The 26,310-nt window shown below is 39.8% G+C and overlaps 1 protein-coding gene across 4 annotated transcripts in view; it reads right to left on the bottom strand.

Moving 5' to 3' along the window:
- GCNT1 (glucosaminyl (N-acetyl) transferase 1) overlaps nt 1-26,310 on the bottom strand; it is a 71,737-nt gene that overhangs the window by 13,594 nt on the left and 31,833 nt on the right. Inside the window, exons 1-2 of one of the 4 annotated variants that reach the window (XM_060102346.1) lie at nt 10,874-10,925; nt 9,294-9,387 (exon numbers count right to left, since the gene is read on the bottom strand). The exons of 2 other annotated variants lie outside the window; for them this stretch is intronic. The gene's annotated coding sequence lies outside the window, so the exon portion shown is untranslated. Of the gene's footprint in view, nt 1-9,293; nt 9,388-10,873; nt 10,926-26,310 lie in introns of those variants that run through there. One more of the 4 variants, XM_060102344.1, reaches the window with a different exon arrangement.

Below are 26,310 nucleotides of genomic sequence, written 5' to 3'. Positions count from 1 at the left end.
CTTTTAAAACCTTCTCTCCAGTCTTTTTTTTTTTTTTTTAGTCTCTGTTTGTGGACTGCTAAAGGTTTGAAGACATCCCACAACTTAGGTTGAACTTTTTCAGAGAAAACTCTAGGAGCATTTCCCAACATGTGTGCCAAGGAACAGTTTAATGGTCCTATATGATTGGAAAATCCAACATATCCTATGCAGCTGTGAGGATTCCATTAAAAACAATCCTGCAATTGAATTAGCTGCTTATCTTCCTCCAACTATGCTGTCTACCACCCCACACTCCAAACCTCTACTGGAAAGCAAACATTGGAAGATTCTGCTGAAATACTTAAGCATCTGAACTATTAACACATCAGATCCCTAAACAAAGTTATACCCTCAAGCAATTTCTGCTTAAGGCATTTAAGAAAATCTCTGACTAATCATTAGTCAGCTTCTAAGCTAACTGAACAGAGACTTAAGTTGCCTCATGCAATAAAGAACACAGATTAACAAAATTAACCCAAGAAGGTCCATAACAACAATAAACCCTGGGCTGGGCAGGGGCAGAGGTCTGATTTCTAAAGTTGATGCATTATAAAATGTCCACTTTCAACAATAACAAAAAATTACAGGGCACGTAGAGAAACACAAGTCTGGCCCATACACAGAAAAGGGGGCTTCAATAAAAACTGTCCTGGAGGAAGCCCAAGCACTGGATTTAACTACACAAAGACTTTCAGTCAGTTATAATAAGTATGTTCAAAGAACTAAAGAACTAGATCAAACCATGAGAAAGATATTTAACCAAATTGAGAATTTCAATAAAGAAATAGAAATTATAAAAAAGAACCAATAGAATTGATGGTATTGAAAGTACAATAACTGAATTGAAAAACTGACTAGAGGGGCTCAACAGCAGGTATGCACTGACAGTAGAAGGAATCAATGGAACTGAGGAAAGGTCAAGAGAGAGTATCCAGTCTGAGGTACAAAAGGAAAAAAGAATTAAGAAAGATGATAGAGGCTCAAAGATCTGTGAGAAACCATTAAGCACATCAACAAATGCATAACAGGAGTGTCAGAAAGAAAGTGGAGGAAAGGGTGGGAGAGAAGGGTGAAAGAGGGGGCTGCAGTCATGAGCATGGGGGAGGGGGTGAGGAAAAAAATTGAATAATGGCTGAAAACTTCCCAAATTTGACTTTATTTTGTTTACTGAAGTACAGTTGACTTAACAATATTAGTTTCAGGTGTACAACATAGTGATTCAATACTTTATGTATTATACTCCATTTAAAGCAATTGCCAAATAATGGCTTTATTTCCCTGTGCTGTACAATATATCTTCATTGCTTATTTTATATTTAATAGTTTGTGTCTCTTAATCCCATACACCTATTTTGCTCCTCCTCCCCTGCCCTCTCCCAACTGGTAATCACTAGTTTGTTCTCTGTATCTGTGAGGCTTGTTATATATATTCATTTGTTTTGAGATTCCACATATAACTAATAACAGAGTATTGTCTTTCTCTGTATGACTTATTTCATTAAGCATAATACTCTCTAGGTCCATCCACACTGTTGCAAATGGCAGAATTTCATTTTTTACAGCTGAGTAATATTCCAGCAATGGGCAATTTAGTTTGTGTGCATATCTTGGCTATTGTAAATAACATTACTATGAACACTGGGGTACATGTATCTTTTCAAATTAGCGGTTTCATTTTCTTCTGATATATATCCAGCAGTAGAACTGCTGAATCATATGGTAGTTCTATTTTTAGTTTTTTGAGGAACCTCCATACTGTTTTCCATAGTGGCTACACCAATTTACATTCCCACCAATAGTGTACTAGGGTTCCCTTTTCTCCACATCCTCATCAACATTTGTTATTTGTAGACTTTTGATGACAGCCATTCTGACAGGTGTGAGGTGATAGCTCATTGTGGTTTTGATTTGCATTTCCCTGATGATTAGAGACAAGCATTTTTTTCATATGGCTGTTGGCCATCTGTATATCTACTTTGGAAAAATGTCTAATCATGTCTTGTGCTCATTTTTTGATTGGGTTGTTTGTTTTCACATTGAGTTGTATGAGCTGTTTACATATTTTAGATAATAACCCCTTATTAGTCATATCATTTGCAAATATTTTCTCCCATTCAGTAGGTTGTCTTTTTGTCTTGTCCAGTGGTTTCCTTTGCTGTACAAAGAGCTTTTAAGTTTAAAATTAGGTCCCATGTTTATTTTTGCTTTTATTTCTTTTGCCTTAGGAGACAGTTCCCAAAAAATGTTGCTATAATTTATGTCAAAGAGCATTCTGCCCATGTTCTCTTCTAGGAGTTTTATGGTTTCAGGTCTTATATTTAGGTCTTTAATCTATTTTGCGTTTGTTTTTGTATATGGTGTGAAGAAATGTTCTTCTAATCTTGTTCTTCTACATATAGCTATCCAGTTTTCCCAACAACACTTATTAAAGAGACTGTCTTTTCTCCACTGTAAATTCTTGCCTCCTTTGTCACAGACTAATTAACCATAAGTGTGTAGGTTTATTTCCAGGCTCTCTATTCTGTTCCATTGACCTCTGCATCTCTTTTTGTGCCTGTACCACACTGTTTTGATTGCTGTAGCTTTATAGTATGTTCTGAAGTCAGGGAGGTGATATCTCTAGAAAAACTTTGAATAATGGCTGAAACTTCCCAAATTTGACTTTAAAAAATTAATCTGAATATCCAAGAGACTCAATGAGCTCCGAGTATGCAAAATGGGCCAGTCACTTTGGCAGACACTTTGGCAGTTTCTTACAAAGCTAAATATAGGCTAATCATTCAACCCAGCAATCACACTCTTAGCTATTTACCCAAACTGAACATGTATGTACACACAAAAACAGGCATATGAATGTTTATAGCAGCTTTATTCATAATTGCCAAAAACTGGAAGCAATCAAGATGTCCTTCAATAGGTGAATGAATAAACAATTTGTGGTACATCTATAAAATGGAATATTATTCAGTGATTTTTCAAAAAATCAGCTACCAAGCTATTAAAAGACATGGAGGAAGCTTAAACGCATACTGCAAAGTGACAGAAGCCAATGTGAAAAGGCTACACACTGTATGAGTCCAAAGATATGATAATCTGGAAAAGGCAAAACTATAAGGACAATAAAAGTTCAGCATTTATTAGGGATTTGAAGGAAAGAAGGAACAGATGAATAGGTACAGAACAGGGCATTTTTAGGGTGATGTAACTATTCTATAGGATACTGTTACAGTGGTTAAAGGATACTATGCATTTGTCGAAACCCAAAGAATTGTACAACACAAAGACTGACCCCTCTTAATTATAATTAATAATGTATCAATACTGTTTCATCACTTGTAACAAATGTACCACACTTGTGCAAGACACTAATAATAGGGAAAACAATGTGAGCAGGTTTATGAGAACTCTGTATTCTGTGTAATTTTTCTATAAACTTAAAACTGCTCGAAAAAATAATCTATTAAAATTGAAAAAAACAATTAATCTGTACATTCAAGAAGCTCAGTGACTTCCAAGGATGATAAACTCAAATAAATTCACATCTAGATACTTCTTAAACTGTTGAAAGACAACTTGAAAATAACAAGAGAAAACTGATTATACAAGGGGTCCTCAAAATTAACAGCTTCAAATCAGAAACAATGGAGACCAGAAGGTAATGAATATCATATTCAATGGACAGAAATAAAAAAAATTCAACCAAGAATTCTATAATCAGCAAAATAGTCATTCAAAAACAATGAGAAATTAAGACATTTCTGGATAAATGAAAACTAAGAGAATTCATCACTAGCAGACCTGCCCAAAAGAAATACTAAATGGAGTCCTTCAGGATGAAAAGAAAGGATACTAGACAGTAACTCAAATACACATGAAGAAATAAAAAGCATCTATAAAAGTATATACACAAGAAATGTAATTTTCTATGAACAGTTTTCCCATCTGATTTAAAAGATAACTACATAAAGTAGTAATTATAACACTGTATTGACAGGATTATAATGTATAAAGATGTGATTCATATAGTAATAATAGTATAAAGGAGGGAAGGGGAACAGAGCTATATCAGAGCAAAGTTTTTGAATACTATGGAAATTAAGTTGGTATTAATCTAAAGTAGAATATTTTAAGTTAAGAAGGTTCTTTTTTCTGTAATTCCAAGGGCAATCACCTTAAAAAAGCTCAAAAACATACAGTAAAGGAAACATCAAGGGAATTAAAATAGTACACTGGAAAATATCTAATACATAAGAATACAGCAGGGCCTCCCTGGTGGCGCAGTGGTTGGGAGTCCGCCTGCCGATGCAGGGGACGCGGGTTCGTGCCCCGATCCCGGAGGATCCCACGTGCCGCGGAGCGGCTGGGCCCGCGAGCCATGGCCGCGGGGCCTGTGTGTCCGGAGCCTGTGCTCCGCAGCGGGAGAGGCCACAGCAGTGAGAGGCCCGCGTACAGCAAAAAAAAAAAAAAAAAAAAAAAAAAAGAATACAGCAATTGAGAAAGAGAGGAACAAAAAAGACATAAGATACAAAAACAAATAAGAAAATAGCAAATGTAAATCCTACCTTATCTGTAATTATAATAAATATAAATGGACTAAGACCTCCAATCAAAAGGCAGAGATTGGCAAAATAATCATACTAATCTGATGAAATAGACTTAAAGACAAAAATTATTAGACAAAGAAGCACATTTTATAATTATAAAATGAATAAAAAGGAGAAGGTCAACAAGGAAACAGAAGACTTGACCAACACTATAGACCAACTAGACCTAACAGACACCTATAGAACACCTTCACTGAACAGCAAAACACACATCCTCCTCAAGGACACATGGAACATTCTCCAAGATGGGCCATATGCTAGACTATCAAACAAACCTTATTAAATTTAAAAAGAATGAAATGATGGAACATATGTCCTTCACTAAAAAAGAATGAAATTAGAAGTCAACAACAGAAGAAAATTTTAGAAATTCACAAATATGTCAAAATTAAATTATACACTCCTAAATAACCAATGGGTCAAAGAAGAAATCACTAAGCAAATCAGAAACTACTCTGATATAAATGACATGAAAACAAAAACAAAAAAACTTATAGGATGCAGCAAAAGCAGTGTTCAAGAGGAATGTATATCGGGCTTCCCTGGTGGCGCAGTGGTTGAGAGTCTGCCTGCCGATGCAGGGGACACAGGTTTGTGCCCCGGTCTGGGAAGATCCCACATGCCGCGGAGCGGCTGGGCCCGTGAGTCATTGCCGCTGAGCCTGCGTGTCCGGAGCCTGTGCTCTGCAACGGGAGAGGCCACAACAGTGAGAGGCCCGTGTACCACAAAAAAAAAAAAAAAAAGAGGAATGTATATCTATAAACACCTATATTTTTAAAATATCAACCTTACATACCAACCTTTCATAAATAGAAAGGATTATAAGGGAATACTATGAAAAGTCATCATCCAATAAAATTAGATAATCTGGATAAACAGACAAATTCTTAGACAGAGAAACACAAACTACAGAAAGTGATTCAAGAGGAAATAGAAAATCTGAACAGAGATGTAATGACAATTACCAAAAACCCTCCCACAAAAAAAAGCCCAGGCCCAGATGACTTCACTGGTGAATTTTACAATGTTTAAAGAAGAATTAAACAAAAATCCTTCCAAAACTTTTATTAAAAAAATGGAATAGGAGTGAACATTTCCCAACTCACTCTATGATGCCAGTAATCGATTACCCTGATAACAAAAGCAGATGATGACATCACAAAAAAACTATAGATCAATATCACTTATAGACACAAAAATTCTCAACACAATACCAGCAAACCAAATTCAGCAACATACAAAGGATTACATGCCAGGACGACATGGGTTTTAATCCAGGAATGTAAAATTGGTTTAACATGGAAAAGTAAATGTAACACACCCTATTAATAGAATAAATGACAATTACTCCATAATCAGAATAGACATAGAAAAAAGCATTTGACAGAATCAACACCATTTCATGATAGAAACAGTAAAATAAACTAGGAATAAAAAGGAATTTCCTCAACCTGATAAGCCATCTATGAAAAATGCACAGCTAACAGCACATCTTAATGGTAAACAACTAGATTCTCCCCCGCTTAGATCAGGAACAAGAAAAGGATGTCCACTCTTGTTACTTTTATTACATTTTACTGGAGAATCTAGGAAAAGCAATTAGGGAAGAAAAAGAAATAAAAGCCATCAAGTTTAAAATGAAAGAAGTAACACTATCTCTATTTGTAGGTGACATAATCTTGTTTATAGAAAACCCTAAGAAAAACACACAAAAAAAATCAGAATGAATTTAACAAGTTTGCAAGATTCAAGATCATTATACAAAAATGTAATTGTATTTCCATATATTAACAATAAACAATCCAAAAATAGAAAGAAAGTAATTCAATTTATAATAGCATCCAAAAGAATAAAATAGCTGAATGAAACAATTCAACAGAAGAAGTATAAGACTTGACTGTTGAAAACATTTCATTGAAAAAATTTAAGACAATAAATGGAAAAACATTCTACGTTCATAACTTAAGACTCAATATTGTAAAGACAGCAATACACCCAATAATTAACCAATAATTTTCCTATCAAATTTCAGTTGCCTTTTTTAGCAAAAATTGACAAGCTGATCCTAAAATTCATGTGGAAATTCAGGGGACCCAGGATAGACAAAACAGTCTTGAAAAAGATCACAGTTGGAAGACTCACATTTCCCAATTCCTAAATTTACTATAAATGCTATGGTAAGAGAAATGGTATGGTACTGGTACAAGAAGACATAAAGAACAATGGAATAGAATCCAAGAAATAAACTCTTACATTTACAGTCAACTGATTTTTGATATGGGTACCAAGAAAATTCAATGAGGAAAGAATAGTGTTTTAAGTAAATGGTGTTGGTACAACTGGATATCCACATCCAAAAGAATGAGGTTGTGTCCCTATCTCACAGCATATACAAAATAGCATATGCCCAAAAAATGGATAAAATATCTAAATACAAGAGCTAAAACTATAAAACTAAAAAGAAAACAGGGGTAAATCTGCATGACCTGGAATTTGGCAATGGATTCTTATATATGACACCAAAAGTCCAAGCAATAAAAGAAAAAAAAAATTGATTAAACCATCAAAATTTAAAACTTTTGTGGTTCAAAGAACACCATCAAAAAAGTGAAAACAGGGGCTTCCCTGGTGGCGCAGTGGTTGAGAGTCCGCCTGCCGATGCAGGGGACACGGGTTCGTGCCCCGGTCTGGGGGGATCCCACATGCCGCGGAGCGGCTGGGCCCGTGGGCCACGGCGGCCGAGCCTGCGCGTCCGGAGCCTGTGCTCCGCAATGGGAGAGGCCACAACAGTGAGAGGCCCGCGTACCGCAAAAAAAAAAAAAAAAGTGAAAACAGGGCTTCCCTGGTGGCGCAGTGGTTGAGAGTCCGCCTGCCAATGCAGGGGACACGGGTTCGTGCCCCGGTCCGGGAAGATCCCACATGCTGCGGAGCAGCTGGGCCCGTGAGCCATGGCCACTGAGCCTGCGCGTCCGGAGCCTGTGCTCCGTGTCAGGAGAGGCCACAACAGTGAGAGGCCCGCGTACCACGAGAAAAAAAAAAAAAAGTGAAAACACAACCCACAGGATAAAAGAAAATGTTTTCAAATCATTTATTTGATAAATGTCCAGAATATATGAAGAACTCTTACAACTCAACCAAAAACCAAAAAAATAGCACCTGTGGAGGTTTTTTTTGTTTATTTATTTTTATTTTTGGCCACGTTGGGTCTTTGTTGCTGCACACGGGCTTTTCTCTAGTTGCAGCGAGTGGGGGCTATTCTTTGTTGTGGTGCACGGGCTTCTCATTGCAGTGGCTTCTCTTGTTGCAGAGCATGGGCTCTAGGCACGTGGGCTTCAGTAGTTGTGGCCTGCAGGCTCAGTAGTTGTGGAGCACAGGCTTAGTTGCTCCATAGCACGTGAGATCTTCCCGAACCAGGGCTCGAGCCCGTGTGCCCTGCTTTGGCAGGAGGATTCTTAACCACTGCACCACCAGGGAAGCCCATATGGAGTCTTTTAAACAAGAAGTAGAAGAACTATCCTAAACAGATTTTTTTTAGAGAATGTGAGTTCATAGTCACCCCAAAATTCATACCGAAAATACAAGTTCCTGACCAAAAACTTGGATCTCACCTCAAGAAACTGACCAGAAACTTAGATCTCACCTCAAAAAAACCTTGTCTTTACCATTCTCATCTACATCTTAAACATCCATCATGCTTTGAAAAATGCTTTTTAAAATGTAAAATCACTAGTCTCAGGTTTTAACACAATGTATAAGTGTCTGTAAAGTAGGTAAGCGTGTGAGAAAACAAGTCTATTTTATTAATAATGCTTTTGTTTTTGTATATTTATCACCATGGAGAATAGAGAAGATACATTTCTTCCAATGATGTATCATTCAAAGTATTTAACTAGCCTAACTTCAAGATATAGAACATTCTCTTAAACAAAACTTGGCTAAGAGTTAGGAGAAGGTGAAAGGAAAATAAGATTTCATTAAGAAAGGGATTTCTATGTGGAAAAGTTTAAAGGGAGGCATAAATGTCCACATACTATATTATTTCAATGGAACTTCAGTCATCAAACATTACTTAGTTTAAGCACACACAAAGAATATTGAAAATATTGAAGAACAAATAACAAGGGACTTCCCTGGTGGCGCAGTGGTTAAAAATCCTCCTGCCAATTCAGGGGATATGGGTTCGAGCCCTGGTCCAGAAAGATCCCACATACGGCAGAGCAACTAAGCCCATGCACCACAACTACTGAGCCTGTGTGCCACAATTACTGAAGCCTGCGCACCTAGAGCCTGTGCTCCACAACAAGAGATGCCATGGCAATGAGAAGCCAGCACCCCGCAACAAAGAGTAGCCCCTGCTCGCCGCAACTAGAGAAAGCCCGTGCCCAGCAATGAAGACCCAATGCAGCCAAAAGTAAATAAATAAATTTATAAAATAAAATAATAATAAATAATAAAATTTAAAAATAAAAATGAAAAATATGGCAGAGGTTCATACTGCTGGGCCCAGTGTTCCTTCACCTTCAGATTTCACAAATCACATAGATTTCTTGAAGGATGTGGAGTGGGAATAGTCAATGAGGCCAATGAATGAACAATAAGAACCATTCTAAATAACCAAAGCTCATGAATTCTGAGATAGCAAAAAAAATAAAAGTCCCAGATACATACCAAGACTTCCTCACCCAGGACCTACTACAGGACTTGGCAACTGTCATCATGAGTGCCCTGGAAAAGGTCCTTCACTGGAATACTGATGCCTTTCCTAAAAGAGGAGACAGACTAAGTGAACCCAAGGACAATAAATATCGAGATCTCATCTCCTTCCCTATTTCCAGCTATCAGCTCCCAGAACTTTGGCAGCCAAGCCTATGCAGGAGTTTACTGTCTAGGGAATCCAACCAGGACAAGTGAAAATGACTTAATCATGCTGCTTACATTGGGAATGCCCCCCAAATGTTCAAGGAGACAGACTATGCACAGGGAAAAGAAAACTACTAATAATATCCTCAGAGAGGTAAGAAAAGTATTGTATACAATTAGTCAATATACAAGACAGACTGTATTATCTAAAAACAGGCAAAAAGTACTACCATACCATATGCTCTTCTGAAATGTGATCTTCCCACCCTTCAATCAAGAAGTAGTCAAAACTCCCTTCCCCTTGAATTTGGACAACCTTATGTTTACACTGACCAGTGGAGTTTGGCAGAAGTGATACTACATGACCACCAACATTAGGTCATATAAAACCACATAGCTTTTACCTGGCTCTCTTGGAAAATGTGCTCTCCAGAAGCTCCCCATCAGAGGAAAAGTTCACTTCTCATGTTGCAAGAAGCCACACAGAGAGGCCACACATTGGTACCCAAGTCAACAGTCCCAGCTGAACCCAGTCTTCAATTCATCCCACCCCAGATGCCAGCCATGTGAGTGAAGAAGCCACAGATGACTCCAGCCCCTAGTCAGTCAAGTCTTAACTGAATTCCTGACCCACAGAATGTGTGAGCAAAAAATAAAACAGCAATGTTTTATGTTACTATGTTTGGGGTGGTTTGCCTCACAGCAATGATTAGAACAAACAAGAAACCACATAAACAGAACACCTGGCAAATAAAAAGCTCTTAAAACTTAATAACATGACAGCAAAAACTGAAAAACTCAATAGAAGCATTGGAAAATAAAGTTGAGAAAAACTCTCGGGCGGTTAAGCAAATAGGCAAACTAACTGATGGAAAATTAGAGAAAAAAATATAGTACTTTAGAGAACCAGACCAGGAGATCCACCATCCGAATTGTACCTCCAAAAAGAGAAAATAGAAAAAATGGAAGTAAATAATTAAATCAATTCAATAATTCAAGACTGTATTTCAAAACAAAGGGATGGTTTCCGGATTGAAAAGTCCCTTGGAATACCAACATGATGGGTGAAAACAGACCCACACCAAGACATACGTACTAATCATGAAATGTCAGAACACTGGTAAAAAGGTAAAAAGAGTTATCATGTAGGTTTTGGGGGGCAGGGCGCGGATGGTGTAATACGTGAAAAAGATTCAGAAGCAAAATGTCTTCATACTTCATAAAAACCAACCAAAGAAGCCAGATGATAATGGAGCAATGCCTCCAAATTACTAAAAGAAACTGAATTCCAGATGAGAATTCTTAGAACCAGATGAACTACTAAGTAAATTAAGGGTAAAATTAAAACATGTTACATATTAAAAAAGGCAAGGCTTCAAAATATTTACCATTATGTATCCTTTTTCAGGAAGCTACTGGAGGATGAGCTCCATCAAAACTAAAGTATAAACCAAGAAAGAGGAAAACATTAGAATCAGAAACTGTATCACAATACCAGAAGGAAGGAAAGGAAATACCAGCAGGACAGTAAAGGAACACCCTAGGCTGTGTGTGTAATAGGTCACAGACAAATATAGAAGATGGAAGTGGGTCAGAAGGCCCTGGAAGAGATGTCTTCAAGAAGATGAAACGGATGGAATAACTGATGGGAATAAGCATACTGAAAGCCAATGTAAGCAACTGGCAGAGTTTGGGGTGAATCTGTACTAACTACATTGAAGAAAAGCAAATGAAGGGGGTTGAGGAAATAATTATTATTGACTCGAAAGAAATCAGAATCATGAGATGATGACAAAATCAATCATAGTGTAATCCGTGGCTTAGCTTGGAAGAGCATCAGTATTAATAACCTAAATGCTGTTTTCCACGAGATTCAATAACACTATATTAGGAGCACAGAGCAATGGGAGAGATGGGTGTTGAAACACAGGGGTTGTATACTTTGACCAGCATCACATAACTGGCCATAAGGGGTGTTTAGAATTACATTGCTGTTCCAAGCAAAAGGCCTCTTTCTCATTTTATTCTTCCACCAAGTGCTCTTTGTATTCAACAGCTCAAATGGTAAGGATCTGATCAAACACATACAGTAGAGGTAAAGAGTACAACTAATGCAGGCTTGTTTGCACAGTGATAAATAGATGAGGAGGTGCACGTAAGAGAAGTCCAAAAACCATTGATCATCAGATCTAGATTTCAGCTTGGAATAAGTAAGAAACATCAGAAGACCTTACAACGTAAAAAAATAAGTGCTATAACAGCATTTCAAAACTAAAATCTACTAGATATGACTAGCACGTGCCTCTGTATTTTATTTATTTATTTATTTTTACATCTTTATTGGAGTGTAATTGCTTTACAGTGGTGTGTTACTTTCTGCTGTATAACAAAGTGAATGAGCTATATGTATACATATATCCCCATATCCCCTCCCTCTTGTGCCTCCCTCCCACCCTCCCTATCCCACCCCTCTAGGTGGTCACAAAGCACCAAGCTGATCTCCCCGTGCTATGAGGCTGCTTCCGACTAGCTATCTATTTTACATTTGGTAGTGTATATATGTCCATGCCACTCTCTCACTTCGTCCCAGCTTAGCCTTCCCCCCCGACCCCGTGTCTTCAAGTCCATTCTCTACATCTGTGTCTTTATTCCTGTCCTGTCCCTAGGTTCATCAGAACCATTTTTTTTTTAGATTCCATATATATGCATTAGCATACGGTATTTGTTTTTCTCATTCTGACTTACTTCACTCTGTATGACAGACTCTAGGTCCATCCACCTCACTACAACTAACTTGATTTCGTTTCTTTTTGCCTCTGTATTTTAAAATGAACCAAGTCCAAAATGGTGATATTCATCTCACACACTTACTAGTTTAATTTAGAAAACTATCACCATATAAAGAAGAAAATGAAAAAAAAATGTTTAAAGAAATGAGCTACATGTGGCTCAGGCTATCTTCTCCTTAATTTCTTTTTTAATAATAGAAAGGCAGGCTTCCCTGGTGGCGCAGTGGTTGCGAGTCCGCCTGCCGATGCAGGGGAAACGGGTTCGTGCCCCGGTCCGGGAAGATCCCACATGACGCAGAGCGGCTGGGCCCGTGAGCCATGGCCGCTGAGCCTGCGCGTCCGGAGCCTGTGCTCTGCAACGGGAGAGACCGCAACAGTGAGAGGCCCGCGAACCGCAAAAAATAAATAAATAAATAAATAAAAATAATAGAAAGGCAAAGCAGGAAGAGGGAGGGAGGGGGAATAATATATATTTTATTATAAATTAATATGACATAACATATTCAGAATTTGGAAGGAAAAGGATTTACCATATTTACATGACTATTCACATACATACGTACACACTTCTAAGAACAATCAGGATTTCCTTGTTCAGCCTCTAATTACACCTGAGACTCCTAGACAAAGAGATAGTGTCCATCAACAGATGAATGGATGAAGATATGTGTGTGGGGGGTGTACTACTCAGCCATGAAAAAGAATGAAACCCTGCCATCAGCAACAACGTGGATGGACTTGGAGGGCATTATGCTAAGTGAAATAAGACAAAGAAAAACAAGTACTGTATGATATCACTTACATGTGGAATCTAAAAAATACAACGGGGTGGGAGGAATTGGGAGATTGCAATTGACATATACACACTATTGATACTATGTATAAAATATAAATAACTAATGAGAACCTACTGATTAGCACAGGGGACTCTACTCGATGCTCTATGGTGACCTAAATGGGAGGGAAATCCAAAAATGAGGGGATATATGTATACGTATAGCTGATTCACTCTGCTATACAGTAGAAACTAACACAACACTGTAAAGCAACTATACTCCAATAAAAATTAATTTAAAAAATAAACAAAAAATACAACAAACTAGTGAATATAACGAAAAAGAAACAAACCCACAGATATAGACAACAAACTAGTGGTTACCAGTGGGGAGAGGGATGAGGGGAGAGGCATTATAAGGGTAGGGATTAAGAGGTACAAACTATTATGTAAAAAGCTACAAGGATACATTGTACAACAGGGAATATAGTCAATATTTTATAATAACTATAAATGGAGCATAACCTTTAAAAACTGTGAATCACTATATTGTATACCTGTAACTTATATAATATCACACCACGTCAACTATACTTCAATTAAAATTTAAATTTAAAAAAGTAAAAAAGGGACTTCCCTGTTGGTGCAGTGGTTAAGAATCCACCTGCCAATGCAAGGGACACAGGTTCAATCCCTGGTCCGGGAAGATCCCACATGCCGCAGAGCAACTAAGGCCCTGCGCCACAACTACTGAGCCTGAGCTCTAGAGCCTGCGAGCCACAACTACTGAAGCCCCCGTGCCCAGAGCCCGTGCTCCGCAACAAGAGAAGCCACTGCAATGAGAAGCCCACGCACCACAATGAAGAATAGCCCCTGCTCACTGCAACTAGAGAAAGCCCACGCACAGCAACAAAAACCCAACGCAGCCAAAAAAATAAATTAAAAAAAAAAAAGAGAGATAGGAAGGGCTCTGCATTGGTTAGCTTTGTTAACCTTTATTAAGGTTAAAGCTGACAGATATAACTGTCAACTATAATAAAAGAAAGGAGAAGTTAAAAAGGTAAATTCTTTTCTTCAACAATTTCCACCAAAGTAATTCTAGTTTAAATCCAAATAAAACTACTATAGATAAGAATAATTCTCTCTACCTATTGCCTATTGTACCATTTTTTAAGTACTGGAAATACTCTTTCTTACAAAAGTACACACCGGCCTTCCCTGGTGGTGCAGTGGTTAAGAATCCGCCTGCCAATCCAGGGGACACAGGTTCAAGCCCTGGGCCGGGAAGATCCCACATGCCGCGGAACAACTAAGCCCATGAGCCACAACTACTGAGCCTGAGCTCTAGAGCCCTCAAGCCACAACTACTGAGCCTGAGCTCTAGAGCCCGCAAGCCACAACTACTGAGCCCGCATGCCACAACTACTGAAGCCTGCGTGCCTAGAGCCCGTGCTCTGCAATTAGAGAAGCCACCACAGTGGGAAGCCCATGCACCGCAATGAGGAGCAGCCCCCACTCGCCACAACTAGAGAAAGCCCGCACGCAAAAACGAAGGTCCAATGCAGCCAAAAATAATAAATAAATTAAATAAAAATTATTTTTAAAAGTACACACACGTGTACACACCATGTATGCACACACATCTGTGTGCCTGCATAAACAAATAGCTGGATGCATAAATCAGGGTTCACAACCTATTGCCCTTCTGCAGCAGGAAGCATGGTCTAAGTTCAGTCACTCTCTAGTTTCACTGAATACTCCGGGGCTCAATTTCAGACTCTACAAGGACTACTGTTCTGTGGCCCAGAGGCTGTGACGGGAGGAAAATACTCACTATTATGACTGATGCCAAGGCCATGCAAGTATCTCAGAGGATTGTGACTCAAGCCAGGGTGCCCAAATGCCACCCTGAAGCAGGCCAATGGAAGGAGTGGGAAGAAGGTAAGATCCCAAGGCAGAGGCCTTGCCAACCAGGGTGGGGTTCTTTCTGCCACCTGCACCTCCATGGCCTCACGTCGTCCAAGGGTACCCGGTCTCTGTCTCCTGACAGCTGTGCCCTGACTGAAGGGTGGTCTCTGCTGCCTGGCTGCTGTCTGTAACTCGCTGTGGTGAACTCCCTAGCTTCTCTGAGGTCTCATGTTAAAACAAACTCCTGAGACCCCACAATGCCTGCCTCTCCAGATTGGCCAGGAACAGCTCTTGGGGTCCCCATACCTCAGCACCAAACTCCACAGTTTAGGCCGTTGTCTCCCAAAATCCATCCCAGAGTTTCCTTGGGCTCCAGCCAAGGAAACATAGGCAACAGGGGACTTTCTATAACCAAACTGGACCATGTTTCCTATGCTCCCTTGGGAAAGGGCGCTTTCTACACCAACTAAAGCCGGACGGTGTGATGGAGGGAGAAGAGGGCCCATGTCTCCCTTCTTCAGACCCCCATGTCCTAGAGCCAGACACAGAATGCAGCACAGAGAATTGCTTGGTTATGTTTGTTGAAAGAAACAAAGTCTCTCTCAAGTGAAGCCCACGTTCCTCTGCTAAAAATTGAACATCTATCCTCTCTCCCTTTTGAATGTCAGAGAAGGGTTCTGTCACCAGTTCTCTACACTTGCAGCAAGGACTATCCTATTTTAGAGAGTCTATCAAAAAGAACATGCTGTTTAAAGATGAAATGATAGTAAATGATTAAACCCCTCAAAGAATTGAGGAAATGGCACCAAACTTTTGAAAGCTAGAGGGAGTGAGTGGTAACTGACTTGGAGATCTCAGAAAGCTGACCCTGAAGCAGGCAGAGTAGAAAGCTGAGAGGCAACTCAACTTACAGCACAGCTCCCCCTACCCCGCACCTCCCACCATCAGCCATCTGCTCCTCCTCAGAAGGCTCCAGAACTGGCAACACAACTCCTCTGGAAGCGGCGTGAAAGTGGAGTTAAACTTCACTGAGTGAAAATCTACTTAAAAGGCTGTTAAGACTCCCAGACCCCTATTCTTCATAATCCAGTAAATACCCTTCCTGGCCTCAGTGAAAAACTCTGGAAAATGTGAAACAGAAGGTATCTGACCTGGAGGGTACAAGGCACGGCTGAGGGCAGGAGTACCGACCTGAAAACAAGGGAATTAAGTCACAGGTCCTCACTTCCAGAACACTGGCAGGCAGGGATATATACCTCTCAGGCTTCGGCCTCAGATAAGAGAGAACTAACTACCTGATGTCCAAGAAAAGCTCATGACACAAAAGAGATCAGAACAAACAGAAAAAACAGAGGAGAGTATCAGTTAACTATTTCTATATAATGAACCACAATTCCTAATGACTGAAAAGAACAACAATTTATTATTTCTCACTACTTTTAGAATTGGTTGGGCAGTCCTTCTGGCTTTACCTGGGCTCACCTAGGCAGTTGCATGCATATGGAGGACTGTCTGGGTTGGAGGGTTCCATACAGCTCGTTCACATCTGCACATGGTACTGGATGCTAGCTGGGGTGCCTCTCATCATCTACTAGTCTGGACAAGATCCCTTACTTGGCAGCTGCATGGCAGCATGCCAAGAGAACACAACAGCTCCAAAGCCTCATAAGGCCTAAGCTCCAGAACATACATAACATCACTTCTGCCATGTTCTATTAGTCAGAGAAAGTCACCAGGCCAGCCATGATTCCAGAGGAAGTAAGGTTCTACTTCTGGATAGGAAGAGAAGCAAAATCAATTGCAAGGGGGCATGGATACTGCAATGGGAGGAATCTGTATCCATTAAATATTCTGTCACATGGAGAAATTAAGATCAAGAGATGAAAACTGCAACAACAAAATTCTAGTGCTATTATCAGCAAAGGCATCAGAGGAACTATTGCAGCCATGAAACAAGAACAAGAGACTATGAAAAAGGAACAGAGAATAAAAATGAGCTCTTAGGGAGAGGGGCAGAGTCAAGAGGGCAGAGTAGGAGGATGTGGAGTTCATGTCTCCTCATAGGTATGACAGGGGTGCGTCGGAGCGCCTGCTGGACACTGGAGGAGGACTTCAGACACTTAGGGGTACAGGAGGGGTCCTGGCACAGCCGGGTGGGACAAGGGAGGGAAGGGGGGGAGGACGGGTGGAGACAGCACGGGGCTGGTGACCTGGGGTTCGGTGGGGGGATCGGCACAGACAGGAGGGGACGTTTGGGGGACCACAGCCCCTGACAGAGCCTCCTCCAGCTGTGTCACACCCCCAAAGCCTCTTCTGGCTGAGTGGGTCCCGGTGGATCCGAGCACCACACCCCTGCCCCCTGCCACAAAGCCTCCTCCAGCTATGTCGGCCCCCGTGGACATGCCCATGGAAGCCTGCACCCCAGCTGGCCTGCACAGGCTCATGTATTCCAGGCCAGCTTCAGGAGCAGATGCTGGTGAAAGGAAAACATGCAGAGGTGGGGCTGATACAGTGGGTCCAGAGACCTACCTAGAGGTCTTGGAGGCCCTCCTGGAGAGGCGGGAGTTGGATGTAGCTCACGTGGGGGCAAGGACACTGACAGCAGAGCCACCAGTGAGTTTTTATGTTTTTATTTATTTTTTAAAATTCTTTCTCTTTTTTTTTGCTCTTGCGCTTTGTTTTGTTGTTGTTTAATTTTTACTAATATTTTTTATTTTTCTAATTTTATTCTATTTTTTAATCTTTGTTATTCTTCTGATCTTTTTCATTTGTTGCCTGTCTTCTGGGGCGGGGGGGTTGTCTTTTTTCCTCTTTTTTGCCACACTGCGTGGCTTGTGGGGTCTTGGTTCCCAGGCCATGGGTCAGGCCTGAGTCCCTGTGATGGGAATGCCAAGTCCAAGACACTGGACTAACAGAGAACTTCAAGCACTAGGGAATATTAATCAGTGTCGGCCCTCCGAGAGGTTCCCATCTCGGCACCAAGACATGGCTCCACCCAACTGACTGCAAACTCCAGTGCTGGACACCTCAGGCCAAACAACCAGCAAGAGAGGAACACAGCCCCACCAATCAACAAAAATGAGATGGCAGAGAAATATGTTACAGACGGAGCAAGGTAAAAACCTACAAGAAAAATAAATGAAGAGGACATAGGCAATCTACCTGAAAAATAATTCAGAGTAATGACAGTAAAGATGATCCAAAATCTCGGAAATCAAATGGAGGCACAGATCGAGAAAATACAAGAAATGTTTAATAAGGACCTAGAAGAACTAAAGAACAAACAGTGATGAACAACACAGTAAATGAAATGAAAAATACACTAGAAGGAATCAACAGCAGAATAATTGAGGCAGAAGAATGAATAAGTGAACTGGAAGATAGAATGGTGGAAATAACTGACAAGGGGCAGAATACAGAAAAAAAGAATGAAAAGAATTGAGGACAGTCTCAGAGACCTCTGGGACAACATTAAACACCCAACATTCAAATTATAGGGGTCCCAGAAAAAGAAGAGAAAGAGAAAGGGTCTGAGAAAATATTTGAAGAGATTATAGTTGAAAACTTCCTTAACATGGAAAAGGAAATAGCCACCCAAGTCCAGGAAGCACAGAGTCCCATATAGAACAAACCCTAGGAGAAATACACCAAGACACATATTAATCAAACTAAGAAAAATTAAATTCAAAGAAAAAATATTAAAAGCAGCAAGGGAAAAGCAACAAATAACATACAAAGGAATCCCCATAAGGTTATCAGCTGATTTTTCAGGAGAAACTCTGCAGGCCAGAAGAGAGTGGCAGGATATATTTAAAGTGATGAAAGGGAAAAACCTACAACAAAGATTACTCTACCCAGCAAGGATCTCATTCAGATTCGACAAAGAAATTAAAACCTTTACAGACAAGCAAAAGCTAAAAGAATTCAGCACCACCAACAAATGCTAAAGAAACTTCTCTAGGAGGGAAACACAAGAGAAGAAAAGACCTACGAAAACAAACCCCAAACAATTAAGAAAATGGTAATAGGAACATACATACCAATAATTACCTTAAATGTAAATGGATTAAATGCTCCAACCAAAAGAAACAGACTGGCTGAATGGATACAATAACAAGACCCATATATATGCTGTCTACAAGATACCCACTTCAGACCTAAGGATACATACAGACTGAAAGTGAGGAGATGTAAAAAGATATTCCATGCACTACATAATGATCAAGGGATCAATTCAAGAAGAAGATATAACAATTATAAATATTTATGCACCCAACGTAGGAGCACCTCAATACATAAGGCAAATACTAACAGCCATAAAAGGGGAAATCAATAGTAACACAATAATAGTAGGGGACTTTAACACCCCAATATAGCAATGGACAGATCATCCAGACAGAAAATTAATAAGGAAACACAAGCTTTAAATGACACATTAGACCAGACAGACTTACATATTTATTATAAATCACAATATCAGTCACATACCTAGTAAGTGGGAGAGCTAAGATTCAAACCTACACAATCTGGCCCCCAAGTTTAGACTATACAGTTGTCCCTCCATATCTGTGGGCTCTGTATCTGTGGGTTCTATATCCTTGAATTCAACTAACCTCAAATCAAAAATATTTGGGGGAATTCCCTAGCAATCCAGTGGTTAGGACTCTGTGCCTCCACTGCAGGGGGCACAGGTTTGATCCCTGATCAAGGAACTAAGATCCCACATGTCACACGGCACAGCCAATAAGTAAATAAATAATGGTCTTAAAAAAAAAAAAAAAAAAACTAGCACTACTGTAAAAAGAAACGTAGAGGGCTTCCCTGGTGGCACAGTGGTTGAGAGTCTGCCTTCCGATGCAGGGGATATGGGTTCGTGCCCCGGTCTGGGAAGATCCCACATGCCGCGGAGCGGCTGGGCCCATGAGCCATGGCCGCTGAGCCTGCATGTCCGGAGCCTGTGCTCCGCAACGGGAGAGGCCACAACAGTGAGAGGCCCGCATACTGCAAAAAAAAAAAAAAAAAGAAAAGAAATGTAGACTGAGTTGTCCACTGTACCATTTAAAAAAAAAATTGGGGAAAAACATTCTAGAAAGGTGCAAAAGCAAAACTTGAATCTGCCATTCTCCAACAACTATTTACATTGTACTTACAACTATTTACATAGCGTTTACATTGTACCAGGTAATAGTCTAGAGATGACTGAAAGTATATAGGAGTATATGTGTAGGTTACCTGCAAATACTACATCATTTTATATAAGAGACTGGAGCACTGGCAGGTTTTGGTATCCTCAGGGTTTCTGGAACCAATCCCCACCACACCCACACCCACCTGCTGAAGACAGGGGACCTAATAATCAGGGAGCCAATATAAAAGAGAGGCAACAGAAATTCCCAGGGTTCTGAGGAAAAGCAATCCTAGGATATGCAGGGGTCCTAGGAAAAAAATAGTCTTAACTGAACCAAGTCGAATGGCTACAGAAGATATTTAAGACAAAAGGGAGAAAACACCTGCTGTAAATGAATGTATTTTGAAGAGATTTTGACAACTAAGAGTTCAGAGTTGAATAAGTAAAATGTACATAGTAAATATATATATATATATATATATATATATATATATATATATATGAAAAGAAGGCATTATCTCTAAGGAAAACAAAAAAGTGCAATTAAAAAAAATCCACGTTATGCTGCTTAACTCAACTTACGCTACTATAGCTCAGCTAATACGTGGTCATAATAATATAAACACTGAGTCATGGTCTGACAAAATTATGATAATATACAGAGAATCTTGAAACTATTTTCATAATAATACTAGGATATCATTCACCCTTTTTACTCCCATATTCTTACTACAAGTATACAGTGCAGTTTTCCAGAGGCTACATAATATGTGATTTGTCTTCGGAATGAGTTCAGAGGCAAGTATTTTCTCATTTCTATTAGGCTGTTTTCTATTAAGGCAAACATTAAAGAGTTTTGCAAAAATATAAAATGTTATTACCGTTCTCACAAATTTTTATGAAAGGGTTTTCATTAAAAAAATATTACTTATGATAATATGCAAAGGACTTATCATTGTGTTTTTACATAAATATTTAATTTTTTCTCAGTCTTAATTTCTAACAGGCTAAATGCTGATAAACATATCATGCATAAACAAAAGCTCTTTGTGATCTTCAATAATTTTTAAGAGTGTAAAACAAGTTTTCAGAATCAGTGATTGGGAGGATGGGAAACAGGGCTGTGAAGTGAACACACAGCAGGAGGGTTTGAAGATAAAAGAGAATTAAATCTTCTTTAACAGTAGAAAGTCAATAGGAAGACTTTACAACTGAAAAGTAAAGAAACAGTATAAGCAAGTTATTTAAAAATATGGAAATAAAGACTCAAAGAAATATGTAAAAAGTTGAAAATGGTTACCTCTAGGGCTATGCTGTCCAATATGGAAGCCACTAGTCACATGTGGCTATTGAGCAACTGAAATGTAGCTAGTCTAACTAAGGAAAAAAATTTATTTTATTTTAATTAATTAAAATTAAATTTTAAAACTTGAAGGAGTGTAAAATGTCTTTACATTAAACTTATTTTTTCTGGTAGGACTCCATTTAGCTGTGATGGCTGCATTGTGTAAGATATTCCTGTTTTATTGTAGCACATGTATTGGACAAAGGCATCATTTTAATACCTCATTAGGCATCACACTTCCTGATTTTGAAATATATTACAAAGCAAACAGTTATATGCCAACAAATTGGACAACCTAGGAGAAACGGACAAATTTCTAGAAACATACAACCTGCTGAGACTGAATCAGAAAGAGACAATCTGAACAGACCCATCATTAGTAATGAAATTAAACGTGTAATAAAAATTCTCTCAGCAAACAGGAGTCCAGGATCAATGGCCTCACAGAGGAATGTCAATATAGTCAATAGTTATGCACTATCTTTGTATTCTGACAGATGGTAACTAGACTTATCATGGTGATCATTTTGAAATATATAGAAATATCACTTTGCTGTATTTTAAGAACTAACATAGTGTGGTTTGTCAGTTCAAAAGCAAAGAAGCAAAAAATCTCATAGAAAAAGAGATCATTTTTGTGGTTACAAACACAAACATCAGAGAAAAAGAGTTCACATTTATGGTTATCGGAGGTGGGGGAATTGGATGAAGGTGGTCAAAAGGAACAAACTTCCAGTTACAAGACAAATAAGTCCTGGGGAAGCAATGCACAACATGATAGATATAATGAACACTGCTGCACATTACAGATGAATGCTGTTAAGGAAGGAAATCCTAAGAATTCTCATCACGAGGAAAATATATTTTTTGATTTAATTTTGTATCCATATGAGATGATGGATGTTCACTAAACCTATGTATTAATCATGTTGTGATGTATGTAAAGGAAAATCATCAGGCTGTGTATCTTTTTTTTAAAATTTATTTTATTTATTTATTTATTGTTGGCTGCGTTGGGGTCACCATTGCTGCGCGTGGGCTTTCTCTAGTTGCAGTAAGTAGGGGCTACTCTTCGTTGCAGTGCGCGGGCTTCTTATTGCGGTGGCTTCTCTTGTTGCAGAGCATGGGCTCTAGGCACGCAGGCTTCAGTAGTTGTGGCACGCGGGCTCAGTAGTTGTGGCTTGCGGGCCCTAGAGCACAGGCTCAGTAGTTGTGGCGCACAGGCTTTAGATGCCCTGCAGCATGTGGGATCTTCCCGGACCAGGGCTCGAACCCGGATCCCCTGCATTGGCAGGTGGATAATTAACCACTGCACCACCAGGGAAGTGCCCAGGCTGTGTATCTTATACAGTGATGTATGTCAACTACATTTCAATAAAACTCAAAGAAAAAAGCTTTTTAAAATACCTCATTAAAACGCTTTTATACTGCTTAACTATTAAAATGATTCAATTTTGGATATACTGGGTCACATATAACATTAAAATTAATTTTATAAGTTTCTTTTTGCTTTTTTTTAATGCAGCTCCTAGAAAATTACATGTGGCTTACATCATATTTCTATTGCACAATGGGGTTCTAGGGAGCAGGAAGTTCTGGGGGGTAATGGTAGAGGACTGCTACCTTTTTTTTTTTTTTTTTTTTTTCTTTTTTTGCGGTATGCGGGCCTCTCACTGTTGTGGCCTCCCCCGTTGCGGAGCACAGGCTCCGGACGCGCAGGCCCAGCGGCCATGGCTCACGGGCCCAGCCGCTCCGCGGCATATGGGATCCTCCCAGACCGGGGCACGAACCCGTATCCCCTGCATCGGCAGGCGGACTCTCAACCACTGCGCCACCAGGGAGGCCCGAGGACTGCTACCTTTGATAACTACAATTCTTTGCTGGGAGACAATTCTCCATGGGTCCCTCGAATTTCTGCACACCTTGCCAGTAAGGCACTAACTGTCCTTTTGTTCTGGGCTATTTTTAAGGCTATTCATATAGTAAACAGTCTTGAAAGATAGAGAGTGCTTTCCTCCCTACCAAAGGGCAAGTGTGCTTCTGTTGAGATAATAAAGATACTATCTCTGGGAACAAAGGGGAGGTAGGCTCACTGCCCACCATAAATGATTCAGGTTCCCTAAGCTCAGGGTTCCTTTCCTGTAATGCAACCCACTTCCTGTGCAGGTACCATATGGCTCTGTTCATATTTCCCTGGGGGAACTGGGGCTCAGGAACCTACACAAAGAATGCCAATACTCTGCTTTGTTATTGCTATTGGTAGTAAACTGTCCTTTGTCTTTGGCCCAGGAGTCTTATGCCTTCTGCCAGCACCGATGAAAACTATGACCGATTTTAAATCTAAGACCTTTGATAGTTCTAAGAGCTTTTTGATAGTTCCACTCTTGTGGAAATATCTGCTTTTTCAAAAAATGTGCATTTATAGTTATTAAAATAAAGGCTACATTTTTCTAGTCTTAAAGGTAGTGATAAAATTAAGAGTTATAAGGATAGTTAATCAGTTTTTAAACATAACTAGCATAAATCAATATTCTCAAGTCTTGGTAAGCAGAATGGTTATTAAAATTTCTTCCATTTTTACCTTTTTTTTACATTTTCATTAACTGTTTAATCTCACATTAAAGCATATTTAATAATTACATTAAAATTTTTAAAACATAGCAAATATGATTAATGAAAGACTCAATGACATGCCCCTAATTTTAAATTAGATGAAACTAAATAAAACTATGTTTTGGGTTTCCCTGGTGGCGCAGTGGTTAAGAATCCACCTGCCAATTCAGGGGACACAGGGTCGAGCCCTGCTCCGGGAAGATCCCACATGCCGCGGAGCAGCTAAGCCCGTGCGCCACACCTACTGAGCCCGCACTCTACAGCCTGCGAGCCACAACTACTGAAGCGCACGCGCCTAGAGCCCGTGCTCTGCAACAAGAGAAGCCACCGCAATGAAAAGCCCATGCACCACAACAAAGAGTAGCCCCCACTCGCCTCAATTAGAGAAAAAGCCCGCGTGCAGCAACAAAGACCCAACGCATCCAAAAATAAAATAAAATAAATAAATTTACTTAAAAAAAAAAGAAAAACTAGGTTTCATCCGTGTGCTCACCTATGGAAGAAAAACAAATAAATAAAGATTCTCCATGCCTGAATTAATGGCATGAAAAGTTCTACAGAATTTTCTTTCACTTACTCATTATACTACAGTGGGAGGAAATGTCATTTAAATAACTAACTCTTGGGACTTCCCTGGTGGTGCAGTGGTTAAGAATCTGCCTGCCAATGCAGGGGACATGGATTCGAGTCCTAGTCAGGGAGGATCCCACGTGCCATGGAGCAACTAAGCTTGTGCACCACAACTACTGAGCCCGCAGGCCACAACTACTGAAGCCCACACACCTACAGCCCTTGCTCTGCAACAAGAGACACCACTGCAATGAGAATCCCTCACACCTCAACGAAGAGTAGCCTCTGTTCAACGCAACTAGAGAAAGCCCGTGCGCACCAACAAAGACCCAACATCGCCAAAATAAAGTAAATAAAAATAAAATAAAAATAAATAAATAAATAACTCTTGCATTTTATTCATGACTGGAAATAGTACTCATTCAATTGCCATCACTTTCTCCCCTGAGGCACACCAGGGACATAGGCAGCTGATGGCCTGAAAGAGGAGATAAAACCTACCATTTCTGTGCACAGGCTTAGCAGGACCCATGAAATACACCCCAGTCTGCACTACAGAGGGGAAAGCTATAAGTCCATCTAGAGGAAAAGAAAGGATCCAAGAAAGCTTCCCCAGTTACAACCAACTCGAATCTTGAAAAATGGGTAGGATTTAGATATCAGGAAATAGGAGAGAAAAGCATCCTTACTTTCTATGCACGCTGACCGAGTGAAAGCCTGAAGCAAAGGAAGCCAGAAAGGAAGGCACAATGGTGATGTGTAACAGAAGCAGTTTTAAAAAGAAAAGGAGGGCTTCCCTGGTGGCGCAGTGGTTGAGAGTCCACCTGCCGATGCAGGGGACACAGGCTCGTGCCCCGGTCCGGGAAGATCCCACATGCTGCAGAGTGGCTAGGCCCATGAGCCATGGCCACTGAGCCTCGGCGTCCGGAGCCTGTGCTCCGCAACGGGAGAGGCCACAACACTGAGAGGCCTGTGTAACACACACACACAAAAAAAAAAAAAGAAAAGGAGACCACCAAATGGCATGGCTGAAGCAAGAAGAACTACAATCCTGTAGCCTGTGGAACAAAAAACACATTCACAGAAAGATAGATGAAGGAACAAGATAAAACCCCAGAAAAATAACTAAATGAAGTGGACATAGGCAACCTTCCAGAAAAAGAATTCAGAATAATGATAGTGAAGATGATCCAGGACCTTGGAAAAAGAATGGAGACAAAGATCGAGAAGATGCAAGAAATGTTTAACAGACCTAGAAGAATTAAAGAACAACCAGAGATAAACAATACAATAACTGAAATGAAAAATACACTAGAAGGAATCAACAGCACAATAACTGAGGCAGAAGAAAGGATAAGTGACCTGGAACACAGAATGGTGGAACTCACTGATGCAGAACAGAATAAACAACAAACAATGAAAAGAAATGAAGACAGCCTAAAAGACCTCCGGGACAACATTAAACACAACAACATTCGCATTACAGGGGTCCCAGAAGGAGAAGAGAGAGAGAAAGGCACCAAGAAAATATTTGAAGAGATTATAGTTGAAAATGTCCCTAACATGGGAAAGGAAATAGCCACCCAAGTCCAGGAAGCACAGAGAGTCCCATACAGGATGAACCCAAGGAGAAACATGTCAAGACACATAGTAATCAAATTGGAAAAAATTAAAGACAAAGAAAAATTATTGAAAGC

The sequence above is a fragment of the Mesoplodon densirostris genome, chromosome 6 (assembly GCF_025265405.1).
Source record: "Mesoplodon densirostris isolate mMesDen1 chromosome 6, mMesDen1 primary haplotype, whole genome shotgun sequence".
NCBI classification, from domain to species: domain Eukaryota; kingdom Metazoa; phylum Chordata; class Mammalia; order Artiodactyla; family Ziphiidae; genus Mesoplodon; species Mesoplodon densirostris.
The sequence above is the reverse complement of the archived record's forward strand: the minus strand, read 5'-3'. Positions and strand labels throughout refer to the sequence as shown.